The sequence below is a fragment of the Ursus americanus genome, chromosome 4, assembly GCF_024610735.1.
Source record: "Ursus americanus isolate L20-20 chromosome 4, mUrsAme1.1.p, whole genome shotgun sequence".
In the NCBI taxonomy this organism is placed as follows: Eukaryota; Metazoa; Chordata; class Mammalia; order Carnivora; family Ursidae; genus Ursus; species Ursus americanus.
The window spans coordinates 41872680-41900428 of NC_142130.1; the positions used below are offsets into that span (position 1 = coordinate 41872680).

The 27749-nt window shown below is 34.9% G+C and overlaps 1 protein-coding gene across 28 annotated transcripts in view; it reads left to right on the forward strand.

Moving 5' to 3' along the window:
* Positions 1 to 27749, forward strand: part of ZBTB20 (zinc finger and BTB domain containing 20) — a 771855-nt gene that overhangs the window by 63050 nt on the left and 681056 nt on the right. For 20 of the 28 annotated variants that reach the window (XM_087861260.1, XM_087861259.1, XM_087861245.1 and 17 more), the window contains one exon: positions 16862 to 16954. The exons of the other annotated variants lie outside the window; for them this stretch is intronic. The gene's annotated coding sequence lies outside the window, so the exon portion shown is untranslated. The remainder of the gene's footprint in view (positions 1 to 16861; positions 16955 to 27749) is intronic. 28 annotated transcript variants of the gene reach the window in all.

The window sequence follows — 27749 nt, forward strand, 5'->3', positions numbered from 1 at the left end:
CTGGTTCAAATGCCAAGTATACCTTTGATGTTGAAATTTGGCCACCTAATCTCTGTAGTTTGTGATATGATATTTATGAGAGGGAAGGTGGGTCCTAAGTCTCAACCTAGTTTTGCACTTTTTGCTAGTTCTGTCATGGTCATATGTCAGTTAATCATTGTAAAGCTACCTGCAACATGCAGACTGATAATATAGCATTGTGGGGTTTTTTGGTGTCTACCCAAAATTATTTCTTTGCTGCCTCCTCTTTATCCATACTTTTCTGATCATTAGGGGTCAATCCTAATGCAATATTTTCTTGAGAATGTCAATGTGAATTGATTTTTTTTTGGATATAGCTCATATTTTTCTAGTGATCTTTAAATTTAGAGATTTAAAAATAAAATCAAATTGATCTTCATTTGGCAGTGATTGCTAATACTTTAATTTTTGATTCCCAGAATCTGTTAAGCTATCAGTGACCTATTAACAAATATTTAAGTGTTTATTAATTAAAAATGAATGTATTTTTAAAACATAGAGTTCTCTTGTGTTCTGATAGGTAACCACTAGATTTTTAGGTTTCAATTTTTTGTTTTCTCAGTTCTCTAGACTTTCTTGTAAAGGGCACACTTGATTCCGTTTGATAAATCTGGTAAGTCAGAATATTTGCAAGTCATAAATAGTACTATAACAATAGCTGTTGACATATATAAAGTCTATGTAAACTTCATAGGGATGATAATTTATTTTATTTTTAATTGTGGCAAGTTTGTAATTACTTGAAATAACTCTTGTTCATCTTTAAATACCATTTTACTGTATTCAGCCCTATTTTATTATCCTCTAGTTTATTTAAAAAAAAACTTCTAACACTTCACTTGCTAATGATGTTTATATTAGCATGTTTTAAGTTTCCTACAGAATGTCCACTAAATTTTGTTTTGAGTTATGAGCATGTTGAATAACATTAAATTAAAATAAATAAAACATTAAATTAAAATAAAATTTTGTATTCTTGGCTACCATTTCAACTTTATATTGATACCAATGTCATATATTTTAAATACTATTTCATAAAGATTCAAAAATCTACTCTCTACCATTTCTTCTCTAATATGCACTTAGACTTTTGTTACATAGCGTACCTGTAGAGTGCACACTTGTATTGCTATATGTCATTGGCCCCCATAATAGACTAATGAAGCTGCTAGACAATAGGTAGAACTTTGGAATTTTAGAATGAGTTATAAGTGCTTAAATCGACTTGAGCATTAATTATGCTGGATGGTTGAACGTCTCCTATTCTCTCTATATTTCATTCTTAGTGAAACATTCTAAAAAATCATTTAATGTGTATAATCAATTGTTAAAATACTCTTAGGATTAAGTTATATTATTTCTCTTTTCCTGCAAACATAAGTATTGTGACCCAATGAAATTAAATGTTTTTTGATGACTGAAAAAGTCATTATGGAATTAAACATGAATTTTTTTTTTTTTTTTTTTTTTTGGCTGATGCCTGCTGTTGTCCATAGGAATTTGGGAATATTTTCTTTGGGAAAATAATATAGTGTCAGTATAGTGGTCAGTAGTAACAAAGAAATTAAAGATGGCAGAAAGACTCAGGATAGAATGTGTGGATATAGATACAATGGTATTTCATAGGTCTTTGGATTTATATAAACTGTAGGCTGTGAAGAGAAGATAGACACATGGATCCACAAGAAAGTGTGGCTGTAATGATCAATGGTTAATTCTTTATGAAAATTTTTACTAAAGGACAGATGATGGGGGAAAGAAGGACAATTTGGTGGAATGTGTGTGTGAATGGTAAAATAGTTGCATGTTGAGAGGAGAGAGTGAAGAAAAGAGATAAGGATTACATGTGGTTTTGTGGCTATAATTGCCTACTTTTCTGCACTTACACTGAGTTTCTGTTGTAGGGATGAATGGCTCCTATATATGACATTTTTGGTATAAGTGGGATTCATAAATCATTTGGGTTGAGCAGGAATTTTATTTGCTTGTATAGATAGACCTGTTTGATTTTGAGGTGTGGTGTGCTATTATTCTTACCTTATGGTCAATGTAAAGTTTATATTGTTTTTGTTCAAATTAAGTATAATTAAGTGGAGCAGATGTGTTAGTGTGTGTGTGCATGTGTACACATGTAAAGAAGGACACTTTCACTTCCGTCTCTTTGTTTATCTGTCTCTTTCTATCTCTCCTGTGTCAGCTGCTTTTTGCTTGCCAGTTTTTCTTTGTGTCTATCATTTTTATCATTGACTCCATCTGGGTAGAAAATAGGATGCTTTGTTTGTAAATTTTTAAATTATTTTAAATTTTTTTGTTGTTTTTATTCCTTCAACTTGTTTGTACCTCAAGAATTAAGGCTCAAGTATAAGGTGTTTTATTTCTCACATTCAAGAGGTGTTTCTGTTTTCTTTCTTGTCCGTTTGTCCATATGTTTACGGGTCTCTGGTAGGCTCTGCAGTGAGACAGCAGTTTACTATCTGTGTGTGTGAATTAGCTAATTGGTGTTAGCAGAAATATTTTCACATGTTTTATAAGCAAAGTGCAGCAAGGTATATAAATGTAGATATGATCCAGACACGCGCACGCTCACGACTGTCACTGCTCATGCATAGGCGCTCAGAAGTAATTAATGTTAATAAGATTTTAATGTGCTTGTGAGATCATAATGAGGAGAAATGAATGCTCTGATTAGGAAAAGGTAACTGTGTGTGTGTTTTGGCTTAGAACAAGATTTCAATTTTTATAAACCGCAATTTTAGAACTTGTTTGTGATTGCATCAATTGGTTTTTATTTTCAAATTAGAGGTCTGTTTAGCCATTTGAATGATTAACCAAATAAATGGGTGAAACCCTGATCATAAGGAATACTGCAGGTTTTCATTTGCAAGGCAATGTTAGTGTACAGCAAGGCTGTGATCATGTCTTTTGCCAATGTACCATTTTTTATGTTGTTTTTTAAAAAGCTTTTTCAGAAGCTAGTTGTGGAGATAGAACTCATTTTTATAAATGTAGGTGTTATCTATATATTCTGGAGATACCAATCAGACACTGTAACTATTGTGTCTGAGATACATTCCTACCAGTCAGTCATGGCGTATTTGGTGTCCCAAGAATTTGTCTTATGCTTCTTGAAATGTTTATTGGGAAAAAACAACCAAGATATTTCTTCCTAAACATCATCTTTACAAATTTTAGAGGCTTCACTTCTTTGATAGTGAAGTAAAATATCCCAAAGTAAGCAAAGATGCTGTCTCATCATGGACTCAAATGCTATGCAGTCAACAGCCACACTATAGGCTGGCTTGAATCCAGCTGGACACCAGGGGTCCTTCTCCACAACAAATTTTTTGAAGATATTGTTTACAGAGCTTTGGCCTACATTTGCATTATTATTTTTTTAAATTATAGGATAAATCTAAATATCTATTAAGGGCCCTTACCCTGTACCACATAGAAATTACTTATACATTTGTTCATATAAATAGTGGGTTAAGATATTCAGGATGTAATCCCTTTTAAAAGTTAAGTATAGTGCTGAAATCCAGAAAGTCTTGGATATGAATTGGGATATGAGGTATCACACTTTATTTCTAACTAAATCCAACAGATGTGGTATAGGTTTTCCCAGGTTTTGGTTATATTAATACAATCTCTGCTGGGGTTTAAAAATGATGATGAAGAAAGAGAAGGTATTAGCATTTATTGTACTGAATGATTCTGCAATTTCTGTGATTCCCAGAGGTATGGTGGATTTTGCTTTCCATACAGTCCACAAGAATGATGATCATCTGACCGAGAGAGGCATTTGCCATTAATAATATTTACTTGAATTTGTTGGGACTTATGTCATTGAGACATAATTTTACTGCAAGTTTTTCCCGCTTGTAGTTTGTAAAGGAATCCATCGAAGCTTTCTTCCGGTACTTGCATGGTTTCCTATTGGAAATTTTCCTATGCAGTCATACATGTTTTTAGATTTTCTATTCTGTGCCATGGGTCTGTCCATTCATATGCCATGATTGCATTATTTTAATTATAGAGATTTTAGATTATGTGTTAATATCTGAAGTATTAGCTTCCCTCCTCACCCCCACCAGCACACTTCTTTTTCAGGGCTTTGCTGACTTTCTTGCTTTCTTGTTATTCCAGATGAACTTCATAATCAAGTAGTAGGCCTTGAGGGGGGCGAAAATCTTGATGGTATTTTTATTGGAATTATGATAAATTCATGAATTAACATAAGGACAATTAATGTCTTTATGGGGTTGAGTCCTCTTATTCAAGAACCTGCTTCTTCTTTCCATTTGTTCAGTAACTTTTGTATCTTTCAAAAGTGTTATACTTTTTCTCCTTATAGAGGTCTTAAACATTTGTTCCTAAGTTTGTTCTTTGGTGTTCTATTTATTTGTTTATTTAACTGGTTATTAATTTTTTTTATAGACTTGGTATCCTAAACAGAGTCTTCTCTTCCATAATATTTTCTAAGTGGCTTTTTGTTTCTGTATAGGAAGGCTATTGATTTTTGTATGTTAATTTTGCAAACTCCCACTTTGCAAAATTCTCTTATTATTTATAGTAGCCTGAGGTGGATTTGAGCCCTGCTTCTAGAACAGTATCTATGAGACTATGGACAAATTATTCTGAGCCATTTTACTCTCTATAGAGCACAGACAAGAAAATCCCAAACCCCCAGACTGATGGAGACTAAATGAGATCATATAGTAAAGCACCTAATATTTTGCCCAACATATAGTAGGTACTCAATTCTGAGGTTAAGGTATTTCATAGCTGTGCATGTGTATTTCCATTACTTCTTCTTTAATTATGATTATTGCATGCGTGACTCCTTAGCCCTGGAGAGTAAGTGGAGGGAACTTCTTGATCATCTAGAGTGATTATTCAGACCAATTCATGGAGTACATTGATTCTAGGACTTATTAATTACGTAAGTGGATGTGAGCATCTAATTTAAAGTCCTGTAACCATTATGTTCTACCTCAAAAATCTGGTAACATTACTTAGTAAACAGTGAACAAACTTGTGAATGAACGTTTGTGGAATAAATATGGAACATATATTATTGATGTAAGCAGAATAATAGTGTTTGCTGGTCCATTATATAACACTTGTCATGAAGTTGATGAAAAAACAATAATTGATAAAAATGTAGTTCATCCATGACTTCTCAACATCTATAATTTAACAAAATGGACTAACTTAGCAAATAGACTCTTAATTCAGCTGCCACAATCTATTGCTAAGAAATGAAAATGCCAGAATTTCAGGGCTCATTTTACTCCTACCTCATGGTTGTTTTGAGTGTTAAATGAGATAACACATGGGCGTTATAATGCTGTTAATAATGATGTTAAGGCAGGTGCCTGGCTCATGTTAAGTGTTTGAATATGGTAGCTGTTTTTGTTATTTTTATTTTATTATTACATTGGCTGACTTTTCACTCTCATCCCCACATGCATATTTTGCAACTAGATATAATCCTACTAGGAGTGTTGTTCTATGCTTAGAATAAATGTAGGAAACGTGTCTCATAATGGCCATTAAAAAATAAACATAAAATAATATATTTTATACAATTTTTCAATATTGAAATTAGCTAAGGTGGAAGTAAGAGCTCCATAGCTGGAGGATACGAAAGCCTGCATTGCTTGTGGATGAAATTTCTGAGGAGCTGCAAGGATGAAGAATGATTTCTGTTGAAGAATTATAGGTACATTTTGTCTACAGGTTAGAGTTTTCTGAAGTTCTGGCTTAGCACTCAGTATAATTACTCCTCCACAGCCCCATAGAACTCCTTTGTTCATTCATTCATACGGAAAATAGCATAGAGTATGTATTCAGTATAAAACATTGTTCTGGGTAGGATGAGATATACAAGTAGCAAGATTAGTTACATGAACTGTCTCTATTCAAGAAGTCTAGTAGGCTGTTCAGACAGGAAAGGAGATTATGTGCAAGGATTTTGGAGCCAGATTATTTGGTTTGAATCCCTGCTCTGGTACTAGTTGTGTAACTTTAGGCGAGTTATTTAGCCTATCTGTGTTTCAGTTTCTTTACCTACAAAAAGAGACTGAAAATAGTACTTACTGTTTAGGATTGTCCTGAAGATTCAATGATTGGGTATAGGCACAGAATTTAGAGCAATAACAAAAGCTCTCAATAAATGCTGTTTAACGTTAATATTATTATGTAGAACAGAATAAAATTAATGCTGTAAAACAATAAAAACAAAGTAATGCAGTATTGTAGAAGATGATAGTAGTAATATTCACTATGGCTGGGAGAATGAAATTAGAGGAGCTTTATTAGATGAGGTAAACTAAAACCTTGAAGCATAATTTCTATAGGGCAGGGAAGAATGCATGGGTATGGGTGAGTTGATTTCTAGGTTGAGCAAATGGTCTAAGCAAAGATTTAAAAGTGGTAGAGAAGTAAAAAAATAAAACTTCTGGGACTTTGCAATCAGAAAGACTCATTTCTGAAGCCCAGCCCCACTTATTAACAGTGTGGCCCTGGGCAAAGCAGGCTCTGTTCATGTTCTCTCCATCTGAGATGTAGTCTGGTAACTCTCTCTAGGCAGTAAGCTACAGCAGTTGTGGGGCTGACCATGGCATGTGATGCCTGTTGTCCAATGTCTGTAAACCATTATTTTGTCTAGTTTTTAGTAGTTTGAGGCAGGAGACTAAGTCCTGTTTCTGTTACTTTATCATTTTGAGAAGCAGATGACCAACATATTATTTTCACTTTTCTCCTCTTTGAGTTTGGAACCTATCGTCTAATTGTATTAGCACCCAGTAGCTGGTTACCTTGTTCTGTACTTAATACACTGCATTACAATTTTTAGCTAGCTTGTCTGTATCTTCATTTGTGCTGGCTCTTTGAGCACAGGCACTAAATCTGGTTCATCTTTATCTCTGCTACCAACCCACTACTCTTCGGAGTCTGGCACATAGCAGGCAGTTAATGGGTATCTTTTACTTTCAATTTAATTACTACGATTTGTAGTTTTGTGCCATACTGTGAAATACTTTGAATACAACACTAGAATTCAGATTTTATTCAGTACTAAATCACTCAGGATTTGTGAGGTAAATTCCTTGAGCCTTTATGTTGTTGTTGTTGTTGTTGTTGTTGTTTTAATATAAGATAACTCTAGAAGGATAAAGATGGATGAAAACGTTAGAGGTTGAAAGTAATTAGATTACTTAGGATTTTAAGCAATAACAGTGGGAAGAGAAAGAGTATTGGCAGGATCTGGGGATTGTTCGGATGGGTGCTGCTAAAAGGAATGGTGAGGAGAATGATGACTTGTTTTCACAAATTGTTGATCAATTCCTTTAAAATGAAATACTAGGTTATTTTGTCTTCTTTGGCACCTAGTTAAAGGATTTTAGTGTAAAAATTTGTGAACAAAATTTCACAGTGTAAAGACATAATGTAATTAATGGTAAGGGTTTATGTAAATTCTGTTTTAGTTTTTTACTAGACTAGAGCCTGAATTTAAGATATTTTATAATTCTTAAGGGAAAAATGGATTATGGATTTTATTTTCTTATGTAGGGCTAATTTTCTGTTATACTATAAATATCATTGTCTCTATATACATTTTCCTCATTATAATCCCTTTTTTAAAAAGGATTTTATTTATTTGAGAGAGAGAGTGAGAGAACAAGTGGGGGGAGGGGCAGAGGGAGAAGCAGACTCCCTGTGGAGCAGGGAACCTGATGCAGGACTTGATCCCAGGACCCTGGCATCATGACCTGAGCCAAAGGCAGATGCTTAACTGACTGAGCCACCCAGGCACCCATGATCCCTTTTCTTTGGAATGAAATATCTTTCCTGTTAGTTTTCTTTTTCTGAAAGATTGCTTCTTCTCGTCTTTAGAATATGTTGTTGGTGATGAACTCAGGGCTAAAAGTTCATTTTATGCAGTTGAGTGGGATAATACCTGTAGAATGACTTAGAGTGGGAATTAATTTTTCTCAAAAATATTTTAACCTTGATTTTTTAATACCACTTCTCATCCAAATGTCTTCTCTTTTTGAGAGAAGTTAGAAGAGCTAATGAGAGAGTGGAAGCAGTGGTAGAAGTGGGGGAGAACAAGAAACATTAAAACAATTATGGAAACCTCCCAGTGCCAACATTTATGTATACAGTATAATAGTAGTTTTTTGAAAAGTTAAGACAGTTGTAACAAGAACATGTTAACAGTGGTCTGAAGGACATTAGTTAGAACTAATGGGTTGAATATGTGGACATTAGTTAGAACTAATGGGTTGAATATGTGAAATCGTTCTTCCAATGAGTTCTATTCACTTTGGCATAATCCTCCTAGGAAGTAATGCTTCTTAAGAAGGATGATCTAACCTAGGAAAAAATGACACACTGTTCAAATCAACAATAGCATCCTGAAAAGGTAGGGGAATATTTTTAATATTAGATTCCATTTCTCATTTCAGTTTCTGATGTGAACTATTTCTTACTCCTGTTATAGAGAATGGCACAGACAATGACTATTATTTATTACATCACCCTTTGTGCTGGTAACTGAACTATGAGGTAAATATTATCTTATTCTTCACAAAAAATCTCATAAGGCAGATATTATTTACATTTTATCAATGAAGAATCAAAGGCTAAATTAGATTGAGTAACTTTCATAAGGCTACACATCTAGTTATAGTGGAATTATTTGGAATTAGTGGTATAATAGGTGAAAATGGATCATGAAGTCTGGTTTGTGTACTGCTATGTCTGATGAAAGGCGTTTCTCACTTTTATCCAATAAACAGAGGAAGATGAGCTTTTTGGAACAGGAGTGGAAAAGGGCCAAGAAGGAAGGGCAGATGTTTGTGTTTTTAACAGTGTAAATTTATCAGAGAATGAGAAGGCTAATGCTTCACGGTGGCTTGTCGAAACTTCCAAAGCATAGTTATTGCTTTTGGCACTCTGTTAGACAGTGATGGCCAGGGCACCTGAAAAACAGTATTATGCCTTGCTAAGGCCAGTTGAGAGGCCAGGAGCAATGGTGGCCACAGGGAAGTTTTCTTAAAACTTTTAACTCTATTTGCAATACCTTTTGTGGGTAAAGTTACTCTGTTAGAGCCCATGGGACCTGATACCGTGTAATGAGTGCTGCATCATCGTCACCACTGATATGACCTCAATGTCCATGGTCTTAACCACTGTGCTATTTTGTATAACAAGCATATTATTCAGTATACTTGCATCACTTGCAGAAAAACCCAACACCTATTCCTGCAGTGTTAAACTCCAAAGTAACATGGAGCTATAGCCCAGAGAGGGAAAACAATATGTAGTATGATCTCTTACAATGAGTGGGGAACCCCCCAAATGTATAAGCAATTAGAAAACTAAGTTTCTTTTGCTTGCAAGAATATTCACACCTAAGTGAATTGCAGAGATTAAAAAATCCTGACTCTGAAGTTCAGCTATTAAAAAGTCTAGTTATTTGCCTAAGTTTCAAAAGAATAGTTCCCTAAGTATTTCAAAATGTTCAACTGGCTGCCCCAGCCATTCTCTTTGGAAGCTTCTTTCTCATCCTCATGGCACATCCCTCTGGCATGCATGACCAGCTGCAAGCTAAGCCCTGTGGAATAAGAATTCTTTCATCCCTTTGTGTGATGTGTTTCATTTTCAGAGTTTGGATGATCCTCTTCAGCAGCAGCAGCAGGCATTGTTAGTTTCAATAGGCAGTCTGGATGCACAAGAACAGTCATCATAGAGAGACAGGCTCTAGGGTCCATCCCTTCGTGCCATGGTGCTGTGTTAGATCACTTTCCTCTGCTGGATTAATGGCCAGAGAAAAAGGGAAACAAACTGTACCCGGAGCAGTCCAATTAAAGTACTTGAACTTCACTGACGTCCATCCTACTGTTGTCTTAACTTCCTAACCTATGGTTAATTATTCTGACCAGTAGAAAGGACTAACATAAATAAGAGAATTATCCTAAATTCCCTGTTTTCTTTAGTTTGACAAGCCATCAAAATTTTGTTATATAAAATGAAATAATAATGTATTTGGTAGAGTTCAACTTTTGTTGTTGCTGTTAATCTGTCTCTTTCCTAATATCTTCACCAAAGTCACTGCCAGGACTTATTGTATGAAACTGCTCAGCCTTTAAATATTTATCTCTGTTCACAGTCTACACTGCAGCATTAGTTCATTCTGGGCACTTTGGTTTCCTTGAATCTCCAATTGATCCCACTCCCATGACTGTGATATTCTTTTCCTGGTTAATCAAGAATTCTCTATTTCTGCTCTGTCATCCATGCCACTGTAAGTAGGAAAGTAATTTAGGTTTTTGGCTCTCAGCCTCGTCATTTGTGAAATGACCTCCCCTGACTCTGAAGTTCTGTGTCCAAAATACAAACTAGGATTTCAAGTAGTAGTAATTTATATGTATGTGATGATTGATAGTCTGCAGAATGTTTTCATATATTTTATTTTATATAATTCTGACCATAGATGTGTGGTGGTGGATCTCCTTTTGCAGATAGAGGTACTGCAGCTCAGGGAGGTGAAATGACTTAACCCACATCATTTAAGTAAGTGGTAACTGGCTGAACCTGAACTTTAAATTCAGAATTTTTCCTCTAGTAGGGAGAAAGTTTCTTTCTTAAACCTAAATTTCTTCATTGATTATTTAAAAGTTTTTGTGTGTGTAAGTGTGTATGTTCATGCTTTGGGAAGGGGCTTCCTTGTACTTAATTGAATTTGGGATACAATTTGTCACCCTAGTTTTATCAGTGAAGGAGTCTCCTAGGATTTCTAATTAAGAAAGATAAGAAGGAATGTGTTACCTTTCTAGTATAGAATTTTGGTGTTATTGTGAACCCCTCTATCAGATTTAAATGTATTTTTCAATTGTAAATCCATTCTGCCAGAAACCTAATATACCCATATACCTATTAAATAGTATTGTTTGCAGTTAGGAAAGATATGAATATAATAGAAGCCATCTTAGCCAATCCTGCTTCAAGCGAATAGGATACTCTCTGAAAAATGATGTATTTTGTTTATCTTGTTTACTTGCTGGTATGCTTACCTAGAGTCATTTGTGTTTGTTTCCAAATTTTTTATGCCTGTTGAATGTGCAGTTGTAATTTAATTATGCAAACTGATGAAATAGTAAAACAAGTATAAAGTGTTGTTGATTTTATGAAACCTAAGTTAGATGCTTTGGAAAGACTTTTTAAAGTTGAATCACTAAAACAGATTACAATCTGAATAGGTGTGTAAGTAACTGTGTAAGATTGCCCAGGTTGGGGGTAGGGGACAAAGGTAAAAAATCTGGAAGGATCTTGCACTGAATTTGCTTTGCAAGTCCCTTTAATCTCTCACTGACTTTAAGTAATCCCAAACCTTTAAACTCTCACTGACTTTAAATAGATGATATGATGTGGTACAGTTTAAGCAAGAAGAATAATGTGACTTAGCAGACCAGGAGTCAGTGACAGCCCTTGATCCTTCATCGAAAGGTTTGAACTTTACAGGTGTAAAGTTTTATGTTTTACCTTTAAAAAAACTAAATATGTTAAAATTGCTTTAACTGACTTCTTTCTATGTCTCAGTGTCCTATGTAAAATGAAGATAAAAATAATTTTACCTAACAAGGATTTTTTGGTGTGTGTGCGGATTAAATGAATAGTACATGCATAACACCCAGAACAATGTCGGTCACAAGTACTAAAAAAGTTGTCTATCTTCATCATCATCATCTGAGATTGTCTCCTGTAGGTCATGTATATTTATATTAAACACATAATTTCTGGATCACTCCTGCCAGTGATTGGAGTATTTTAGTAGCAAGACATAATAATTCTGTTTGGGTTATCAGCAAAACTATTCATTTCCTACTTCCATTGCATCCTTTTTTTCAGGATTTATGGGAAGAGGAAATTAGACTATATCTATCTGTTCTCAGGAGATGCTAAGATCTGAAACTATGGTGAAAGGGCTAGGTGTAGTCTCAGCTGAAGACCATCAAATGGAGAGTTTATCGTGTATTGGTGGAGTGGTGTGGAATGCGTACACAGTACCTCCTCCCCCTGTGGAGCCTAGATCTAGCCCATTTCATTTCACTGAAATGAACGCTAAACTTCATGATTGCAGTCCTCTCACAATTGTAAATAGCAAACAGAGGAAAAGGAAAAAAAGAAAAAAAGAGTGACACAAAAACCTATTAGTTAAACTCGAGTAGTTGTGTGGTAGTCAAATACTGACTGCAACAGTTGCACTCCACTCGATGCCCGCAATTCCTAAATGCTTCTGCTAACTGGTAGGTTATAGGTTTTCATTATTGAATCCACATTTAGAAATTGCTTTTTAGAGGAGAATTAAGCTTTTACCTGCTTTCTTTCTGACTGTCGGCACACACATTTTCATATCATTTCACATCCTGTTTTTCTACCTAAGAATGTGCTCCTTATAGGAAAGAAGCTTGTACTTTGCTCGTACTTCAGGGTCAGAGACAACACCAACACCGCTGATGGTTTCCCCCTTGGTTTGGATGTTATAGTGATTCCAGTGCCATTAGAGTGAATACATTATCAACCATTTATTATTATTATTATTGTTATTCAAATTAAGTTATATAATTCATCTTCCGTTAATGATTTATGTATTAACAGTGGAAGCAACGTGGAATTTAAGACATTTTCCAAAGTTGAAAAAATTTTAAGTGGTATAATCTAAAGTTATTAAGTACCCTTTTGTGTTTTAAAATAGTACAAATAGCACTGTTGGTCACTTTCAATGGCTATTATGGAATTAGGTCTATTTGCTTTTCATATTGTAGCCCATTGCAAGGGTGCAGTGGAAGTAGAAAAATAAATATTGTTTTTCTACTTCATGGCTCAACCTAACATTGGGATTACCTCAGCTCATACAACATACATTTTTTTACCCATGAATAGTATTCAAATTTCTCCTCTACTCTGTCTTTCCTGTGCCTTCATTTCAATTATTATATGTCCTTCCAATTTCAGCTGTCCCCAGCCTTTTGCCCTCAGGTGTGTATTCATATATATATTTCTTGCTTTTCTGTGTATAGTCATTTGTTAACTTGTATCCCTCTTTCTAACCTACACTTTTATTCCTTAGTTTGTTGATTTAAATTTCACCCACTTTTTTTCTTTAGCTATACTATTTCCATAGAGTTATTTTACATGAAGACAGTAGTAGAATTTATAAAAACTAGGCAGTATCCCAGAAAATAGAAGAATAAGCTAGGTATTCAGGCTTCTATGCAGTGAGGATCTACCCATTATACCCTCCTGTTATACAAGATATTATTAAGGAGGTAGAATTCAAAAGAATTTCTTTCTTCATATGAAATTCCTGTCTGTCAAAATGATATTCAGAACCCCTTGCCAGGCACCTTCCTAGGCAGAGAAAAGATTCAGCCTCAGTTTGGATATGTTCAGAGTGCACTGTTCTTCACTCATCTCCCTGGGGACCAGCCCCTTGATAGTTTAAATTTTAGGTTGTGGATTAAGGTATTTCTGTAACTGACTTGGGATGCTTTACTAAACCCCAGGTGATGGATTAATACCTCATTAGCAGTGATTTCCTGTGACACTAAAATTGAGGTAGGTAAGCAAGTTGACATTAGTGAATAATAGTGGTCAGAATATCATGGATCATGAAGTTGATATGGTAGAAGAAATGTAAAATTAGGCTTATGTACATATACAGTGGTGCTATTTCTATTTGGTTTAGAAGGAAGTTTGGATATCCTTGCAAATGGTATGAAATATGAAAGGCAGTAACTTGATCAAAGTTCTAGCTAAGTTCTTATCTCTCCGTATTGTAGAGATGTAGAGAGGACAATCTAAAGTAAGAATATTAGCAATGAGAACATTGTTCTTTCACTTGTTTTTCAAATAGTATTTTTTTTGTTATATTGAAATTTTGCTTTGTTATCTATTGAATGATTGAACAGATGTTCAAATAAAGATCAGATTGATGTTTCTTGTAAAGATCTGCTGGATATATATACATACTTCTAAAAAATACATATTTATAACATTTGACCAAGTTGATCAGATATTAAGTTCCTTTGAATTATTTGGGTTATCAAATTGCAGATAAGCTATTGCTACCTGAGTTTGTCGGCCTGATGTTATCTATAATTTTATTTAATCATTCATTCATGCATTCATTCATTCATTCTTTCACTGGGTACCTATTATGTTGGGGATTGTATGTGGCACAGTAGGGAAAGCAAAGATGATTAAGACATCATCCCTGCCTACTAAAATATATAGTCTAGTGGCTTTTATATAAAACATTCTTAGATTTGGCCTTTACTGTAATAATATGTTGGTCCCTTAACTATTTTACATGCAAGGGGTCTAAATATTGTTCTTATGATCAGATTTTTAATTTGTATTTTAGTGTTCTGTATACTGAATTTAATGTAATGCTAATACCTTTAAACAGATTATAATCCCTAAAAGATACAGTAAAATATTATAAATATAAATATAAAATATTATGGTAAGCAACTTTATCAAAAACTTTTTATAGATTTAATACTGATTTTTAATCATATCACCCTCTTTCCTTTCATCTGATTCCTTCTTTATTTGGGAGAGGAGATGGGAAAGGAAAATTGACATTTAGTAGTGAAAATCCAGTGTGAATAGAAAACCCAACAGAAGTCTTTTGGCTTCCGCCTGGTTTCTAGTTCTATAAAATGCAAGATTAGGAGCCATAGGAGGTGAAGGTGGAAAGACATGCAGGTGCCTACTGTGAAATGTCTTCATCATATATATGCCATGCTAAGGAGCTAGAAATGAGGTAGGATCCACTAAAGGGTTTTAAGTGAGGAAATGAAAACTTAGTTCTGTTGAGAAAAACAAACAAACAAACAAACAAAAACAAAAACATTTCACGTAAAGTGAAGGGACTAGAGTCTGTGAGACCAGACAATTAACAGTAATCAGGATGAAGTACAGTGTGGGCCTCAACTGAAACAGTAGCTATGAAGCTGTGAGGAACATCAAGAAGGATGGATTCTAGAGATTTTTAGTAAGTGGCATTGATTTTTAGAAGGTGGAATTTGGGGACTGCCTAGATGGGAGTTGGGTGCCATTAAGGAAAAAGAGAAGTTTAGGGTGACTCTTAAGATTTTTGTTTGAGGACCTGAGTAGTGCTGTTCATGGAGGAAAGGATTATTTTAGGAGACACAGGTTGCTGGCCATTCTGAGGTCAGGGAGAAGGTGAGGGCGGGAGATAAGGAAGGATATAATTTAGTTGAACTTCCAACATAAATTTACTTTACTTTGAGAAACTGTGGTGTGAACCGGTGACCTGAAAGAGTAAAAATTGTGATAAGTCTGCCATGCTGAAGCAGGCTAAGGAGAGTGAATTTCATGGGAGAGTATTAATTAGGGAATTCTAATGGAAAATAGAAAGTTTAGAATCTGGTCTTTATTCTTATAATCATTGTTTGCCAGATTTTCCTTAATGACAGCTTTCCCCATTTCTGCTACCCAGAAGCTTATGGTTTTGGTTAAATGTTTTAACCTTACGATGTGTCTGGGAGTCCTCAGGGAGCAGCTACTTTAAGGAGTTCTTTATGTGAGGAGTCAGGATGGAAATGAAGGCAAGTTCAAGTATTAGCCATATGAATTGCTAGTTAAATAACCTTGTACAAACTACTTAACTTTTTTGAGTTTCCATTTTCTCACCTCTAATAGAGGGTTGAATCAGATGATCTCTGAAAACCTTTTATCAGTAAAAATCCTATGATTTTATGACCCTGTGAATAGCATAACTACACCTATAGGATTACCATCTTTGGAAACTTTAACAAACGACTTCCAGTGACACCTGGTGATTGAACACATTTTTCCTTGTTTCCTCCTAGTAAGGAACTAAAATTATAAATAGTAGACTAAAAAATAAAGGACTAAAAGAAATGTATTAAGCATAAGGAAGAGGAAGCAACACAGGAAAGAGATAGAATTTTTGGAATATATAAAGGGGATGGAAGAATTAGTAGAACTGAGAAAGCTAAGATGCTTGGAGAGTGTTATGCCAAGGAGAAAACAAGTCAGTTCATGCTCCAGAACTGGCTCAAGAATTGAAAGACAATAGCTGAAGTAAAAATAAATTATAATTAATGTACTCAGAGAGATAGGAAAGATAGTACTTCCATGAAACATGACAGGATGATAAAAAAAAAGAATAATTAGAGAATAAACATTCTTATAATACTGATGAAATAACTTTAATAAAAGGATTGAAATTTTCCTGAAAATAGAGCAAAAAAATGAAATAAATGGAAAATGGAGAGAAAACATAAAATCAGACAAATAATATAACAAGCCCCAAATCTGATTAATAGTTCCAGAAAATAGGAGAGAGCAAAGAAGATTATAAGGAAGGAATGGTCATAAAATTATATTATAAAAACTTTCAGAATTGAAGGACATTAGTTTCTAGTTTGAGAGAGTTTGCTGGGTGCCCATAAAAAATGTAAAGCAGATCTATATCAAGGTCTATAACTGGAAGATTTTAGACTATCAGCAATATATACATAGTAGAAGCTTATAGTTAGAAAATATAGACCTTACACCTTGGCTTAAGAATGAGACTAGTATCTGACTTTTTTTTTTTTTTTTTTATAGCTACATTCAAAGCTGGCAGATGTGGCTTTAAAATTCTGAGGGAAAATCACTTTTAACTTGTAATTCTATATCTAGTCAAACTATTAATTAGGTGTGAGAGCAGGAAAAAGACATTTTTAGACAACTGATCCTCAAATTTTACCTTCCATTATTGCTTTCTCAGGAATCTTTTGGAGGATGTGCTACATCCAAATGAGGAGAAACTGAGAAGGAAAGAGGAAGACAGAGGATTCAGGAAATAGATGATGATAATGAGGTGAGAAAGGTCAAGAATTGACAAAGCCGTGCATTGGTCTAAAGAGTAACCAGTCCCCTTAGTTGGGCAGGAAGATGAAAAACTTCAGAAATGGATATGTTCAGAAGGAAGAATTAGAATTGACAGGATGCTTCATCTGAAGGATGTGAAATATATTCAGACACGTTGTAGAGGCTTGGAATGGGGTGAAAGTGGCAGTATTAACTGTAGGAAGGATACATTGTTACTTAAGGAAGGAAATGTATTAAAAATGTACTAGCTGGCTGAATATTGGGAGGATGAAAGGAAGGAAAGTGGGTTTATAAGAGAGCTAAGTCTTTATCTTTTGTGATAGGAAAGTAATAGATTGTCTATAACATACAAATAAAAATTAAGAATATAATTATATTATTTAGAGATAAAGAGATTAACACTAGAAATAATTTTGACGGGGAATCTCAAAGGTTGGGATATGGGCTGCCATTTTTCTTTTTAAATCTTGTGGTACTATATAGTAAACTATTTGGATGTACTACTTTGGAAACAATGAGAAATTATAATTTTAAAATTTAGATTAGAAGTATTTTGAGTTTTGATTTTCTTCATATAGAAGAGTAACTCTTGATGAAGTATAAATATTTTAGTTATCTGGAGGAACTAAATAGTTTATACCTTGCCATTGCTAACATTTGGCCATTCTGTTTCTTGAGAATATTATTCGGAGGGGTTTCCTCTTATCCCTACAAGCAAGGTACACATACTGTTTGCATGGTGAAAGTTATGGTGAGAAATCTTAAAGTTGTTGCTACAATTCTCAGACCTGAAGTATACGTTCCAAATAAAAGACAGTTAGTGTTACTAAGGGGTATGGAGAAATAGAAACACCATGGGTAAACTTCCATTTGAAGTTTGGTAGATATAGTCGTATAGGGCAAATTAAATATAGTTTATCTGTTTAGCAAAGAATAGTGTCCCCTCATTCCAAGTAGTCTAAATACTTAAGATTTTTTCCTATCAAAACTTCACATGGCTAGTTCATGCATTCTCATGGAATGCATTTAACTGTTCACTGACTCATTACCTATTCATCTATAGCTAATGTAAAACCACTTTTGCTGTGGTTTACAAAAATATGGAGGTTATGTGATTCAGTGCATGCAGTTCAAAATTTAGATTATCTTTCAATAATAAAAAAATGCTTTGCCAAAAATCCAATATGAGTGTGCTCAAAATATCAAGTGCCTTTTGAAGTTTTTAAATAAAAAGCTTCAACAACAAAACCCAACAATAAACAAACAAAAACCCCCAGAACATGTCTTGTAAACAAAAGGGTTTAGCAGACATTCTTAAACCTCCTTGAAAGAATTTTTAGAACATAAGAGAGGCAGAAACAGAGACCGAGGTAGAAAAAGGGAATTTCTCCTTGATTTTTTTTTTTTAAACCAAGGACATTTGGTGTTGAGAGGAGGAGGAAGAGAGAAGTAATGAAGAAAGAACATGATTTGTCTCAAAGATTTATTTTATAATTGATTGTAGCTTATAAAGGTTTGCATTGATGGTTGTATGGGAGGAAGAATTCTAAGTTTCAATGCTGACACTTTGAAGAGTTGCCCTGTTGTTGCAGCTGCTTGGGCAGCCTTGCTCAAACATCAATGGTGCATTGTGGCAGCTTGCTCTGCTTCCCTGTTTCTGATGGACATTCTCCAGGCAGTGAAGGGCAAAGGGGCTGGCAATGCTGGTAACTGGCATAATAGAAGTTGTTGGACCAGTTTGGAGTCTATGTGTGTGAACTGAACACTTAATGACAACTTCTGTATTATGGTCAGTCTAAGTTCAGGGTCAGAAAGTACTTTCTGGTCAATTAATAGAGATGGGAAGATAGATAGATATAGATATAGATATAGATATAATCTCTTTTTTGTGGCATAGAGTGCATATTATTTAGTTTTTATGTAGTGATTGGTAGAAGGGGCTGTTTATAGCCTAAAAAAAGTTCAGTAGATACTCAGATACAAGTAAACTGAAATATTTCCATCATAAATAATTATCTTTTAGTGTTCATTATACTTAATTATTGATCTTTTAGGTTATCCTAATTAAACATTTTCTGCTATTTGTGAAAATCTGTTCCATTTTTTCAGCTTTTTTCCTGTATATCCAATAACACTCTAATTTATTCTTTTAGAATCATAAATTTTATAAGGGATATGAAAAGTCACCTCATACTAAATAGAGCCATTATCTGGAAGAATATGGCATAATTTTAAGAGGTGATACAGAGAAGGAAGAACTGATGAACATTTACTTTGTTTATATTTTTTCTGCTAAGAGGAAAAAATCTTCAAATTGGAAGAAGGAAATGGAAATTAATGATTGAATTAATTGCTAAGGGGTTATTTTGGCAAATTTAAAATCAAAGTCCAGAGGGTTTGGCAAATTCTATTCCAGAATGATAATACTAACCATAATTTTTGGAAAAAAAAAAAAAGCACCCCGCACATTTATATAATGTTTTTTTCAGTGTTGTCAACATATATTTTCACTACATCCTTATAGTGATCCTGAGAAGTAGCCACTACTACTTTGAAGAGCAGACACTAGGTCATACCTTTTTATTAACTCTCATTTATTATTCACTATACCCAAGAAGACACTATTATTTCCATTTATAGATGTTAGCTGAATTTAAATACATTTTTTTAACTCATAGCTATCCATCAGAGCACCTGAAATCCAAACCTGGGGCATTTTTCTCCAAAGGCTATGCTTTTTCCACTGAAATTCATGGCTTCTAGACATGATCACATTTGGAGAGTTGCAATGTATAAAATACCAGATATAAGCAAATGTGTAAAATCTTAAAGGTAAAATAAAGATGAATTCTGTAATCTACGGAGTTAACTTTATCTCTGGCAAAATTCTGAAGTGAATTAATCAGTTCATCCATGTCAATTAAATATCATTGAATGCTTTAAACATTTCAATTAAAAGATAGAGATAGACTAGAAAAAAAATAGCCAACCATATGCTGTTTATAAGATTACTATAGTACATAGAAAAATAGAGATAGATTAAAAATGAAAGGATGGGAAAAAATATACCAAACAAACATTAATCATAAGAAAGCTGGAGTAGCTATATTAATAACAGAAAAAAGTACAGTTCAGGACAAAGAATATTGCCATAGATAAAGAGGACATGCATATCCTAAAAATGTATGCATCTAATAACAGCTTCAAAATAAGGGAAACAAAAACTAATGAAAATGAGAGAAAAAATGGATAATTATACTTGGAGATTTAAACACACTTCTCAGTAATTGATAGAGTAAATATAGAAGAAAACAGTAAAGATGTAAAAGACTTAAATAACAGAATCAACCAATTTGATTTAATCTCCATTTATAGAATCTTACATCCTGCAGTAGCAAAATACACATTCTTTTGAAGTACACATGGAACATTCACCAAGATGATCATATGCTGGGCCTTAAAGCAAGTCTCGATAAATTTTAAATGATTGAAATAAAATATATTGTTTATACAGAACAGAATTAATTTAGAAATGAAAAGCATAGAGAAAGGTGGGAAGGGCTGAGATGGTAGAATACTAGGGGGACCCTAGGCTTTTCTTGTCCCTCAAATACAGCTGGGTAAATACCAAATCATTCTGAATACCCAAGAAATCAATTTGAGGATTGATTTTGTGCAGAACAAACTGCACAACTAGAGGGAGAGAAGAGGCCACATCATAGAAGGTAGGAGTTGTGGAGGCATGGTTTGGGGGAGAAACAGATTGCAAGTGCTGAAGAGAGGAGGGACCCCTTGTTGCAGAGAGGCATGCATGAGAAAGAGAGAGAGTGGGAGAGAGAGAGAGGAGCATGCGGGGAATTGCACAAGAAAAACACCTTTCCAAAGCTATTGACTGGGAAAATGAGAGAGGCTGATTTTCGAGAGTTTTGACAACCATCGGGGCTCAAAGACTGAAGTTTTGGAGGTCCATGGCATGGCTGTTTTCGAGCCCTAAGGGCACTGCCGTGCTCCTATGGAGGAGGGCAGATCACCTGGGGGCAGGTGGCACGATCTGAGGATCCCCTGGGATGTACTGGGAGAGAAGGTTCCCCTTTCTTGGAGTGCACCTGGGAGAGGTGGCATTACCTCTCTGGGGACAAAAGAGTCGGCAGACTCCAATTCCCTCCCCTGCCCCTTAGCATAAACTAACTTCAGTAAGCAGCACAGCACCAACAGTGGCAAGTCTAAATTGCTAACACCAAGCCTGGCCACCCTGCACTCTGCTGGCACTGCTTTTCTTGCATAAGTGTGCCTGAGAACTAGAGCACTGGGCCCCTCCCCAGAAGACCAACACAAACACCCCCCCCCTTCCTCTGTGGGTACCATGCCTACTGACCATAGAGTTCTGCAAGCCTTCAGCTCTACTGAAAATGGCATCAGATCTCTTTTAACAGCAGACCAGAGCACACCTAGTTAAAACTCACCACACTCTGGCCAAGGTCCAAACTGCCACTGCAGGCAAAGGAAACTGCAGAGAACCGACCTGAGGAAAAAAGCAGCTAAAACACAGCAGCAGAATGCACACAACATACTCCAGAGACACCTCCTAAAGCACCAGGCCCTGAACAGTATATGACTTTCTTCATAAAGCCATTAGTCTCAGGAGCAGTAAATTTAATGGGCTTTCCTAAAACACAGAAGAAGACAGAAACTTAGACAAAATGCCAAGACAGAGGAATTCATCCCAAAAGAAAGAACAGGAAAAGGTCATGGCCAGGGATCTAATTGAAACAGATGTAAGTAATATGCCTGATCCAGAATTTAAAGCAACAATCATAAGGATACTAGGTGGGCTTGAGAAAAGCATAGAAGACACCAGGGAATCCCTTACCACAGAGATAAAGAGTCTAAACACTAGTCAAGCCGAAATGAAAATCGCAATAGCTGAGATTCGAAACAAACTGGATTTAATGACAGAATGAATAAGTGATATAGAAGATAAAATTATGGAAAATAATGAAGCTGAAAAGAAGAAGGAAGGAAAAATATTGGAATGTAGACTTGGGGAACTCAGTGACTCCATGTAGCATAGTAATATTCATATCATAAGAGTCCCCGAAGAAGAGGAAGAAGAAGAAGAAGAAGAAGAAGAAGAAGAAGAAGAAGAAGAAGAAGAAGAAGAAGAAAGAAAGAAAGAAAAAGGGGCAGAAGGTTTATTTGAGCAAATTATAGCTGAAAACTTCCTTAATCTTGGGAAGGAAACAGACATCCAAATCCAGGAGGCACAGAGAACTCCCATCAAAATCAACAAAAGCAGGCCAACTCCAAGACATATTGTAATTAAATTTGCAAAATATAGAGATAAAAAATTCTAAAAGCCACAAGACAGAAAAGTCCCTAACTTAACAAGGGGAGACAAATAAGGTTAGCAACAGATCTAGCCACAGACACTTGGCAGGCAAGAAGAGTGGCATGATATATTCAATGTACTGAATGGGAAAACTATGCAGCCAAGAATGCTCTATCCAGCAAGGTTATCATTCAGAATAGAAGGAGAGATAAAAAGTTTCCCAGACAAACAAAAACCTAAAGGAGTTTGTGACCACTAAATCAGCCCTGCAAGAAATATTGAAGACTCCTTTGAGTGGGAAAGAAAGACCAAAAGTGACAAAGCCTAAAAAGGAACAGAGACAATCTCCAGAAACAATGACAAAACAAGTAATAAAATGACACTAAATTCATATCTATCAATAATCACTCTGAATGTAAATGGACTAACTGCTCCAATCAAAAGACATAGGTGTCAAAATGGATAGAAAAACAAGACCTATCTATGTGCTGCCTCCAAGAGACTCATTTTAGACCTAAAGACACCTGCAGATTGAAAGCAAGGGATGGAGAACCATTTATCATGGTAATAGACATCCGAAGAAAGCCAGAGTAACAATACTTGTATCAGACAAACTAGATTTTAAACCAAAGACTGTAATAAGAGATGAAGAAGGACACTATATCATAATAAAGGGGTCTGTCAAACAAGAAGAGTTAAATTTATTCTCCCAACTTGGGAGCACCCAAATATATAAAACAATAATAAACAGAGAGGAAATCATTGATAATAATACAATAATAGTAGGGGACTTTAATACCCTACTTATATCAATGGACAGATCATCTAAGCAGAAAATCAGCAAGGAAACAATGACTTTGAATGACACACTGAACCAGATGGACTTAACAGATATATTCAGAACATTTCATCATAAAGCAGCAGGATACACATTCTTTTCGAGTGCACCTGAGATATTCTCCAGAATAGATCACACACTAGGTCAAAAATTAGGCCTCAACAAGTACAAAAAGATTCAGCTCATACCATGCATATTTTCTGACCACAATGCTATGAAACTTGAAGTCAACCACAAGAAAAAATTTATATCCTACTAAAAATGAATGGTCAACCAGGAAATTAAAGAAGAAATTAAAAAAAAACATGGAACCAAGTGAAAATGAAAACATGATGGCCCAAAACTTTTGGGATGCAGCAAAAGTGGTCATAAGAGGGAAGTATATAGCAATATAGGCCTACTTCAAGAAGCAAGAAAAATTTCAAATACACAACCTAACTTTATACCAAAAGGAGCTAGAAAAAGAACAACAAATGAAGCCTAAAGCCAGCAGAAGAAGGGAAATAATAAAGATTAGGGCAGAAATAAATGATATAGAAACAAACAAAAAACCCCACAGTAGGACAGATCAATGAAACAAGGAGCTAGTTCTTTGAAAAATTAATAAAATTAATAAGCCCCTAGCCAGACTTATCAAATAGAGAAAGGATCCAAACAAATAAAATCATGAATGGGATAGGAGAGATCACCACCAACACCACAGAAATACAAACAATTATACAGAATATTATGAAAAAATTATATGCCAACAAATTGGGCAATCTGGAAAAAAATGGATAAATTCCTAGAAACATATAAACTACCAAAACTGAAACAGGAAGAAATAGAATACTTGAACAGATGAATAGACAGCAAAGAAATCGAATCAGTAATCAAAAATCTCCCAACGAACAAAAGTCCAGGGCCATATGGCTTCACAGGGGAATTCTACCAAACATTTAAAGAAGATTTAACACCTGTTCTTCTCAAACTGTTCCAAAAAATAGAAGTGGAAAGAAAACTACCAAACTCATTCTACAAGGCCAGAATTACCTCGATTCCAAAACTAGACAAAGACTCCATTAAAAAGGATAATTACAGACCAGTATCCCTGATGAACATGGATGCAAAAATTCTCAACAAATATTAGCAAATCAGATCCAACAGTACATTAAAAGAATCATTTACCACGATCAAGTGAGATTTATTCCTGGGTTGCAAGGGTGGTTCAATATTTGCAAATCAATCAATGTGATATACCACATTAATAAAAGAAAGGATAAGTACCATATGATCCTTCCAACAGATACAGAAAAGCATTTGACAAAGTACAGAATCCATTCTTGATAAAAACCCTCAACAAAGTATGGATAGACAGAACATAACAACATTATAAAGGCCAAATATGAAAGACCCACAGCTAATACAGTCCTCAGTGGGGAAAAACTGAGAGCTTTTTCTCTATGTTCAGGGACAAGACAGGGATGTCCATTCTCACCACTTATTTAACATAGTACTGGAAGTCCTAGCCCCAGCAATCAGACAACAAAAAGAAATAAAAGTCATCCAGATTGACAAGGAAGAGGTCAAACTTTCACTATTTGCAGATGACGTGATCCTCTGTAGAAAATCCAAAGACTCCACAAAAATTTGCTAGAACTGATACATGAATTCAGTCAAGTAGCAGGATACAAAATCAACAAACAGAAATCTGTGGCATTTCTATACACCAATAACGAAGGAGCGGAAGGATAAATCAAGAAATCAATCCCATTTACAATTGCACCAAAAACCATAAGAGAGCTAGGAATAAACCTAACCAAACCGGTAAAAGATCTGTGCTCTGAAAACTATAGAACACTTATGACACAAAGAAATGCAAAAACATTCCTTGCTCATGGGTTGGAAGAACAAATATTGTTAAAATGTCTCTATTAACCAAAGCAATCGACACATTTAAGTAATCCTTATCAAAATACCACCAGCATTTTTCACAGAGCTAGAACAAACAATCCTAAATTTTGTGTAGAACCACAAAAGACCCTGAATAGCCAAAGCAATCTTGAAAAAGAAAGGAAAAGCTGGAGGCATCACAATTCCAGACTTCAACTATATGACAAAGCTTTAGTGATTAATACAGTATGGGTACTGGCACAAAACAGACACATAGATCAATGGAACAGAATAGAAAACCCAGAAATGGACCCTACAGCTACATGGTCAACTAATCTTCGACAAAGCAGGGAAGAATATCCAGTGGAAAAAAGTCTCTTCAACAAATAGTGTTGGGAAAACTGGACCACTTTCTTACGTCATACACACAAATAACTTCAAAATGGATGAAAAATCTAAATGTGAGATAGGGAACCATCAAAATCCTAGCAGAGAACACAGACAGCAACCTCTTTGACAATGGCTGTAGCTTCTTCTTCTTCTTCTTCTTCTTCTTCTTCTTCTTCTTCTTCTTCTTCTTCTTCTTCTTCTTCTTCTTCTTCTTCCTATCCTTCTCCTTCTTCTTCTTTTTTTAAATATTATGTTAGTCACCATATAGTACTTCATTAGTTTTTGATGTAGTGTTCCATACTTCATTGTTTGCATATAACACCCAGTGCTCATTGCAATACGTTCCCTCCTTAATACCATCACCGGGCTAACCCATCCCTCCATCCCCCTTCCCTCTGAAACCCTCAGTTTGTTTCCTGGAGTCCATAGTCTCTCATGGTTTGTCTCCTCCTCTGACTCCTCCCCCCCGCTTGCGGTAGCAACTTCTCACTACACATGCTTCCAGAAGCAAGGGAAACAATCAAAACTAAAAGGCAGCCTATGGAATGGGAGAAGATATTTGCAAATGACAAATGTGATAAAGGGTTACAATCCAAAATCTATAAAGAACATAAAAACCTCTTTCATCCAGTAAATAAGCAGATAATGTATGAAAATGTGAACAAAATATTTATCTTCCTATGGTTTTGGATTGACTTTAGCTTTTTGTTGTTCTAATTGAATTTTGTAGTAACTGTCATTTTATTACCATCCTTTTATTGTTACTCTTTTCTGTAGATAAAACTACATAGTAATATTCTAGGCATATGTCCATATTAGTTGATGTATTAATCATAGCCTTTAATCAGAACTAGCATCCATACATAAAAATTTTGTTAAAAAGTTCCCTAAATTTATATGCTAATTAGCCTATATTTGTGGGATGGTATGTGCTTGAATCTTTATGGCAGGGATTATAGAAAGTGAAATGATTGTGAGATGTAGAGGATCGATCATGTAAATGCACATATTCCCAAGTTATCTTAATTTGTAAAGTGTATTATAAATTGTCTTTGCATAACTTGTTTGATAATGTAATACAAATTTTGATTTCAAAGAGAGGATGGAAGAGAACTTAGTTCATTCACTCACTTATTTAATCATATAGTTGTCAAATTCCATAGATACCCCCAAGTAAGATATCTGATTGTAAGTCAGTGGATTCCCTTTTTTATCATGGAAAAAGAAAACTTTGGGGGGGAACTTTCGATGCAATAAATAAATGTTTACTTGACTACCATGCTAATTTAGTAACATATGTATAATTAAAAATAGTGTCACATAAATTATATCAATATTATTTTTTCTTTTCTAATTTTATAGAAGTTATATTCACATTCTTCACATTTTTAAAATTAGCATCTTTTTCAAAATTTTCTTGTCTATCTTTAGTTTTACTTAAGTTTAATTTAGTTATAGCATATTTTAAATCCAGATGTGATGCTATCACTTAAAATGTTATCATAAGACACAAATGACATTTGCATAACCCTAGGGGATTCTTTTTAACACTGTCCCTCAAGTTCATATCATGACCTCTATGAGGTAACAATATAATTCTTTGCTTTTCTAAGTGATGTTTGAAAGTCTTATTTACATTGACATCTAATACATTTGTGAATTAAATTGCCAGGAAGAAACACTAAACATGCATTAATTTTTTTGTCTTCATTTTTTTTTAAAGATTTTATTTATTTATTTGACAGAGATAGAGACAGCCAGCGAGAGAGGGAACACAAGCAGGGGGAGTGGGAGAGGAAGAAGCAGGCTCATAGCAGAGGAGCCTGATGTGGGGCTCCATCCCATAACGCTGGGATCACGCCCTGAGCCGAAGGCAGACGCTTAACCGCTGTGCCACCCAGGCGCCCCTGTCTTCATTTTTTAACTATTCTATCAGAGTGACCTGTAAGACCATCCAAAACTAAAACCGATTGAAGTCATTTCTAGCTAATATCTCTTTCCCAAATAGTAGTTTGTTGTTTAAAATAAAGTAATTGGGAATGTGTTTCATAATATGGAACCTCTCTTCTGAGAAATAATGTTGAGTAAACAGTTTGCCTCGTATCCTGATATTTACCATATTTAGTCATTACTTCCTATTTGTCCAAATGCTAGAGGTATAAAAGTAATCACCAAATGCTCCCTGTCCTCAGAGAACATGTGGTATAGAGGGAGAGACTGGTAGGTCATCAGATATTTTCAATACTGTACAGTAATTGCTATTGAAGCAAATTACTACAGAGAGGTATAGAGGCATATAGGATGGGCACCTAACCCAAGCCAGGAAAATCTTCCTATAGGACATGATGGGCAAAA